General features: G+C 40.3%; 1 pseudogene; it reads right to left on the minus strand.

Moving 5' to 3' along the window:
- Positions 1–734: 734 nt before the first annotated feature.
- LOC103264446 overlaps positions 735–7,738 on the minus strand; it is a 14,225-nt pseudogene continuing 7,221 nt past the window's right edge.

A 7,738-nucleotide genomic window follows, 5' to 3' on the forward strand; every position in this document is an offset into this window, starting at 1 on the left:
GAGTCTTTCTCTGATTTCTCTGTTGAAGGCTCTCTCCCTCAACACCCTGTTTATTCTCCACTCCCCTAATGCTCACATCTCAGCAGCCACTTACTATGACAGCATCCTTGTTTGTTTGTGTCAAAGCACTTTATACACTGTCTTGTTCAATGGAGCACATAAGGCCAATGTATGTATGCTGAATGACAGAATGAACAGAGGCAGCTTGGTAGACTCTGAGATCAGATACTGGCCTTAATTCTGTCATCACCATGTCACTGTGAGATGAGGGAAGAGTCATATTCATCCTTTTATCACCTCATCTCATCTCTAAATAGGACATCATAATAACGACCTTAAAGACTGTTGAAAGGATTAAAGGAGACTTTTAGTTAAAAAGTGCTCAGTAAATGTGAACCCACCTTTTATTTCCTGAGTCCTCTTCTTTGTGAGCTGTAACCCGTAGCCGGCTTTTCTGCCTTCCTTGTCCCAGAATCAAGACTGTTCTTCTCCCATGTCCTCAAGGTTGGCACAGTTCACTTCGCCACTGAATCACACATCACAGATTATTGTCCAACTGCATCACGGGCAAGATTTGATTTGTACAATATTTCAAGGGGATATTTTACTTTTTTTTTCTCTTCACTCTTAAGTCATAGTTTATTTGTATGCACACCATAGCATACTTTCCTAACGTACTTAAAATGCTACAAATAAAAATGAAGGCTTTGCGTTACAGCTGCTGGACAAGAATATCAACACTGTTGATGTGTGAAAACACAGTTTCTTTGTTCTTTAGCATCAGTGCACAGGGTATGGCTCCAAGCGGTGTGCGATTTAGGAGAGAAAAAAGATTCAAAAGATCGGCGGCTTGTGGAATAGATCCTCTGTTCCTCACTGGCACAAATCAAAGAAGGAAGTCGACTGTCCTTGGTATCTTTGTTGGGTCTTCCTGCTACAGACAGATAATGGTATGCATAGATGCCCTCAGGATTAAAATCGGACGAGAAAGGATTCTGAAGAACACGGAGGTTACCGGGGAGCTGCCGAGATGAACCAGGTCGCTCAGGGACCCCGCCTGGAACGGTGCCTCTCTTTCTATGTCTGCAGGTGAACCTCCATTTCAAGGAGCTCCGCCAGCCAAATCGTAACTTGTGTTCCTGTCTGCTGGATAAACTGGAGATTGACTCGCCACAGCTCTTTAGTCAACTTGCTCCAGTTCCTGTTCTTTATCCTGAAATCGTTGGGTGGCTTGTCCAAGAGATCTCTCCACAGCTTTAAAGCCATTTTCCCATCTCAGACTCTGTTGGCCTTGAATGTCAATTTTCCCTTTGTCCGATCTCTCCTTTAACCTCTTCCTCCTTGACGTGTGCCTCCTGAACTTCCTTTGCAATTTTTCTGCTTCCAGACCGCTCTCCGTAGTCTGGATCTGTGCCAAATAGTCCTTTAATTTGCTTTCACATTCCGCTATTTTCTGTCTTGTTTCTTGAAGTTGATCCTTCAGCTGTCTGTCATTTTCCTGTTCGACCGTCCCCAAAATTCCTCCTCTTCAATTTCCACCTCCTTTCTTTTGATCTTTTGCTCCAGGCGAACAATTTCCTCTTCAAGGTTAGAGCTATGCTTTTGCTCCCCAAATTGTATTTCTATTTCATTAGACTCCGACTGTTTCTCGATGGACTGAAGTTTTTCTGTCTGCAGACGGATCAACTTCTTCAACTCACCTGCTGTTGCTTTGCAGTTATTCAGCACCTTTTGCTAAAACTCAGTTTCTCTGCCTTTTCCAAAAATGTCCATGAATCCGTCGGCACCTCCCGTGGATGTGAATGACTTCTGTGAGGCTCTCCCCTTTGGACGGCTTTGTCGATCCGAGGCCTCAGCTCGGCTCCGGGGGGCCGACTTGGCCTACACACGGTTCTCCCTGGAGTTCGAGCCTCCCTCTCTGAACTTCTCACATTTTGTCATATATATACAACAAATTTATATATCCAAACGTATCTGTATCTCCAAATTTCAAATCCTATGGTATGTTCTATTTTAACAGGCTTTTCCCACAGGATATATTACAAAAAATCTCGCCATTATTTAATATCCTTTTGCAGCATAATTTTAATATATGATGACCTGGCATGTGCCACACATAAACTATAAACTCTTGGTCATTTCCCCTATTGCTAGTCATTGGGTCATTTTTGTTGTTGATTTTTAATTTTTTTATTTTAAGGATGTGGGGTACGGTTCAGGGTTAGGTATGCAAATGTTCATTATGCAGGTACCCTTGTAGATGGGGTGTGCCACCCCCCTCCGGCAGAGCCCCACTACTGCCAATTCCGCCTCCCACTCCTCTATGCGGCAGTTTCCCAGTGCTGTTCATCCTTTTCTCATAGTATTACGGTTGTTCGAGGTCTGCTTATGAATGAGAACATGTGATAGATTACTTTTTTTTTTTTTTTTGCTTCTGTGATAGATCCCTCAGTATTATAGACTCTAAGTCCATCCAGGTTGCTGTGAAGTTCATGATTTTGTCCTTCTTTATGGCGGCATAATATTCCATCATATGTATGTACCACACTTTTTAAAATCAGGTCCTCTTTGGATGGACAGCATGGTTGGTTCCAGGTCCTTCCTATTGTGAACAATGCTGCAATAAAAATACGTGTGCAGGTATCTTTTGCTTAGAGTGATGAGTTCCTCCAGGTATATTCCCAGTAGAGGGATTGCGGGGTCATATGGAAGGTCGAATTTTGGATCTTTTAGGAATCGCCACACTGTTTTGCATAGAGGCTGTACTAGTCTACACTCCCACCAGCAGTGTAGAAGTGCTCCCTTTTCCCCACATCCTCTCCAGCATCTGTTGTTTTTTGAGTTATTGATGGTGGCCATCCTGACCAGAGTTAGGTGGTATCTCAGTATCATTTTAATTTGCATTTCTTTGATGACTAGTGAGGCTGAGCATTTTTTCATGTATCTGTTGGCTGCTCGTATGTCTTCTTTTGAGAAGTATCTATTCATATCTTTTGCCCACATTGTAATGGGGCTATTTTTTTTTTTTTTTTTTTAATTTTCAGCACGTTTGAGTTCCTTGTAGATCCTGGATGTTAGACCTTTGTCAGAAGTACAGATATATTTTTCCCCATTCTGTGGGCTGTCTACCCACTCTCTTGATGGTTTCTTTGACTTTGCAGAAGTTTATCAGTGTGATGAGGTCCCACTTGTCTATCTTATCTCTTATGGCATGGGCACTTGGGGTTTTGATCAGGAATCCATAAGGGTTTTTCCTGCATTTTCTCAGGTTCTTATAGTTTAAGGTTTTACGTTTAGCTATTTGATCCATTTAGAGTTATTTTTTTGTGTGGGTATAGGTAGGGGTCTTGTTTTAATCTTCTGCATGTGGTCAGCCAGTTTTCCCAGCACCATTTACTGAATAGGTTCTCCTCTCCTCAATGGTTGGTGGTGGAGGCTTTGTCAAAGATGAGTTGGTTGAGAAATTAAGGTTTTGCTTCTAGAATCTCTATCCTGTTTCATTGGTCTATATGGCTGTTCTTGTACCAATACCAGGCTGTTTTGATTATTGCAGCTTTATAATAAAGTTTAAAGTCTGGGGGTATGATACCTCCTGCTTTGTTTTTTGTTTGTTTGTTTTGGTTTTTGGTTTTTTTGCTGAGGATTGTTTTGTGATTTGTGGTCTTTCATGTTTCCATATGAATTCCTGTATTGTCCTTTCCAGGTCTGAAAAGAATGCTGCTGTTAATTTAATGGGTATTGCATTAAATCTGTAGATTGCCTTGGGTAGAATGGAGATCTTAATAATGCTGATTCTTCCAATCCAAGAGCATGGAATTTCTTTCCATTTGTTTGTGTATCTTTGATTTCTTTGAGCAGTGTTTTGTAGTTTTCGTTGTGAAGGTCTTTCATGTCTCTGGTTAGGAAGATGGCAAGGTATTTAATTTTTTTGTGGCTATTGTGAATGAGATTGCACTTTTTATTTGGGTTTCTGTTTGTTGATTTTTGATGTATAGAAATATGACTGTCTTTTGCACATTGATTTTATACCCTGAGACTGCCAAAATCCTTTATCAGTGCAAGGAGGATTTTGGCAGATTCTCTTGGGTTTTCAAGATATAGCATCATGTCGTCTGCAGAGAGGGATAACTTGTCTGCAGAGAGGGATAACTTTTCCTATTTGGATACCCCTGATCTCCTTCTATTGTCTGATTACTCTAGCTAGGTCATCCAAAACTATGTTGAAAGGAGAGCTGCGAGTGGGCATCCTTGTCTTGTTCCAGTTTTCAGAGGAAATGGTTCCAATCTGTCTGTTTAGCTATATGCTGGCTGTGGGTTTCTCATAGATGGCTCTTACTATTTTGAGGAATGTTCCATTTATGCCTAGATGTTCGAGGGTTTTTATCAAGAAGGTGTGCTGGATTTTATCAAAAGCTTTTTCTGCCTCTAATAATATAATCAAGTGGTTTTTGTCTTTACATCTGTTGATGTGTTTAATCACGTTTATGGTCTTATGAATGTTAAACCAGCCCTGCATCCCGAGGATGAAGCCTACTTGGTCAAAGTGGATGATTTTTTTTTTTTCATTTTGAAATGTCTATTTAACATAAATACAAACTTGAGGTGTAAAATTTGAAAAAAATCCTTCTTAACAGCACAAAACACTATCAATTAATTGGATAAATATCTTTTGGACATAGGGAGATGGGAGCTACTTGCTGGGACATAGATATTAATTTTTTAGTTTTATTCTCACATGTATGAGTACAATTAATACTGTAGAAAAGACTATTGCTTACAGTTACCTTGATTGCTTTTCCAATGTCTAGCTCAGTTCCCTGTGCCCAGTATTACTGCTTTCCTTTAAAAAAAAATTATCTTCTCTAATAGCAAAGTGGTGAGAACAAAAAGTAATGAAAAGTTTCTCCTATGGAGACATAAGCTTTAAGACACTTAGTACATAACCAAATCAGAGAGAAATACCTCTATTGTGTTGAAGAGCAGAAGCACAGCACTTTGTCTTTCAATTACCTTTTTAAGAAAATATATTTAGCAAATGCGTGCTGTTATTGCAAGCTTTAGAGATGAAACTGTTTTTTATTCAACCAAAGTTAGGAGAGAAATATCTGAAAAAATGACTCTGGCTGCCTAAACAATGCCATTTACATGAAGCTAAGGACGCTGGAGGTCATCTCTTAGTCTAGGAGATGGAAGTGTACATATGATCATGTCAATGTCCTCTGACCTTCCTGGGAACAGACAGAATCATTAGAATCCTTGAGGCTCTACCAGAAGAATGTCTGTGTACTGGGTTGTTTAATATTTCTGCTTCCTTTGATGTTGAGTAGACTCCAGTAATGACCCTTTTTCTCAACAGAGGCATCCTAGGTATACTGATTCTTGTCGCCTTCCCTGAAAATGAGTCTTGCATTTCAGATGAGCTCTCTCGATTGCCCGTACAAGCTGAAGATTTCAAACTTGTTTCCAGCTTAAGCAACGTGAGTCCAATTGCTAGAGCCTTCTTTCAGTTCTCACCATGATAGACATATTTCTCAGGCCTGTTCTCAGTTCACACCTTGAACTCTTCTGCCTTTTCCACCCCAAATAGATCCCAAACCTGAGACTCTGTAAAGGCAGACTCCTCAGGTTTTGATGACAGTCCCTATCAACTGGTAAACAGACTTGAAACAGAACCTATAGAAAATGATCCGGTCAAGAGAAAACATGCTCAGCACCACAATTTGCCAGCTACCCTCTGATCATCCCTAACTACTTTGTTTTTGTCGTTGTTGTTGCTGTTTGTTTTTGTTTTTTAATCTTTTTGGTTTTGGGGGTTTTTATTTTAGTTGTAGTCCCACGGCCACCACAGCCTTAACCTGCTGGGCTCAGGCAATCCTTCAGCCTCTGCCTTCCAAGTAACTGGAACTACAGATGCATACCATCACGCCTGGCTAGTTTTTTTTGTGATTTTTTTTTTTTATTGTAGAGATGAGCTCTCACCAAGTGGCCCAGGCTGATCTTGAACTTCCAGGTTCGGGCAGTCCTCTCGCATCAGCCTCCCAAAGTGCCAGGATTACAGGTTAGCCACCGCACCCAGCCTGTTTTTAATTTTAAAGATGTGGGGTGCAATTAAGTATACAAGTGTTCATTATGCATGTACCCTTGTTGATGAGGTATACCCTCCCACCCCTGGCACAATCCCACTACTGCCAATCCCACCCCCCACTCCTCAACAATTTCCCACTACTGACAATCCTTTTCTTATAGTATTATGACAATTGTTCAAGGTCCACTTCAGAGTGAGAACATGTGATACTCAGTTCTTTGTTTCTGTGATAGATCACTCATATTAGAGTCTCTAAGTCCATCCAAGTTGTTGTGAAGTTCATAATTTTGTCCTTCTTTATGGCTGCTTAATATTCCATTGTGTATGTGTACCACATTTTTTAAATCCAGTCCTCTTTTGATGGGCAGCATAGTTGGTTCCATGTTTTTCCTATTGTGAACAATGCTGCAATAAACATGCATGTGTAGGTATCTTTTGCATAGAGTGATTTGAGTTCCTCCAGGCATATTCCCCATAGGGGGTTGTGGGATCACATGGAAGGTCCTTTTTAGACCTTTTGGGAATTGACAAATTGTTTTCCACAGAGGTTGTATTCGTTTGCACTCCCACCAACAGTGTAGAAGTGTTTCCTTTTCGCCACATCCTCTCCAGCATCTGTTGTTTTTTGAGTTACTGATGGTGGCTATCCTGACTGGAGTTAGGTGGTATCGCAGTGCAGTTTTAATCTGCATTTCTTTGATGACTAGTGAGGCTGAGCATTTTCATGTATCTGTTGGCGGCTCGTATGTCTTCTTGTGAGAAGTGGCCATTCATATCTTTTGCCCACTGTGTGACGTGGCTGTTTGTTTTTTCTTTTCAGCATGTTTGAGTTCCTTGTAGCTCCTAGATGTTAGGCCTTTGTCAGATACACAGTTGGCAAATATTTTTTCCTGGTCCATGGGCTGTCTCTCTGCTCTCTTAATGGCTTCTGTGGCTTCGCAGAAGCTTGTCAGTTTGATGAAATCCCACTTGTCTATCTTATCTCTTATGGCATAGGCTCTTAGGGTTTTGATCAGGAATTGGTTGCCAGTTCCAATTTCCATAAGGGTGTCTCCTGCATTTTCTAAGATTCTTATAGTTTGAGGTTTTATGTTTAGGTCTTTGATCCATTTAGATTTGGCTTTTGTGTATGGGGATAACTAGGGTTCTTGTTTTAATCTTCTGCATGTGGTCAGCCAGTTTTTCCAGCACCCATTTACTAAATAGGTTTTCCTCTCCCCGATGGTTGTTGGTGGAGGCTTTGTCAAAGATGAGTTAGTTGAGAAATTGAGGTTTTGCTTCTGGAATCTCTATCCTGTTCCATTGGTCTATATGCCTTTTCTTGTACCAATATCAGACTGTTTTGATTATTGAATCTTACAATAAAGTTTAAAGTCTGGGAGTGTGATACCTCCCACTTTTTTTTTTTTTTTTAGGTGAGGATTATTTTGGCTATTTGTGGTTGTTTATGTTTCCATATGAATTCCTGTATTGTCATTTCCAGGTCTGAGAAGAAAGTGCTGGTAATTTAATGGGTATTGCATTAAATCTGTAAATTGCCTTTGGTAGGATGGAACTCTTAACAATGTTGATTCTTCCAAATCATGAGCATGGAATACTTTTCCATTTGTTTGTATCATTTTTTATTTCTTTGAGCAGTGTTTTGTAGTTTTC

Source organism: Carlito syrichta, unplaced genomic scaffold (genome assembly GCF_000164805.1).
Source record: "Carlito syrichta isolate Samal-C Ts95f unplaced genomic scaffold, Tarsius_syrichta-2.0.1 Scaffold305656, whole genome shotgun sequence".
In the NCBI taxonomy this organism is placed as follows: Eukaryota; Metazoa; Chordata; class Mammalia; order Primates; family Tarsiidae; genus Carlito; species Carlito syrichta.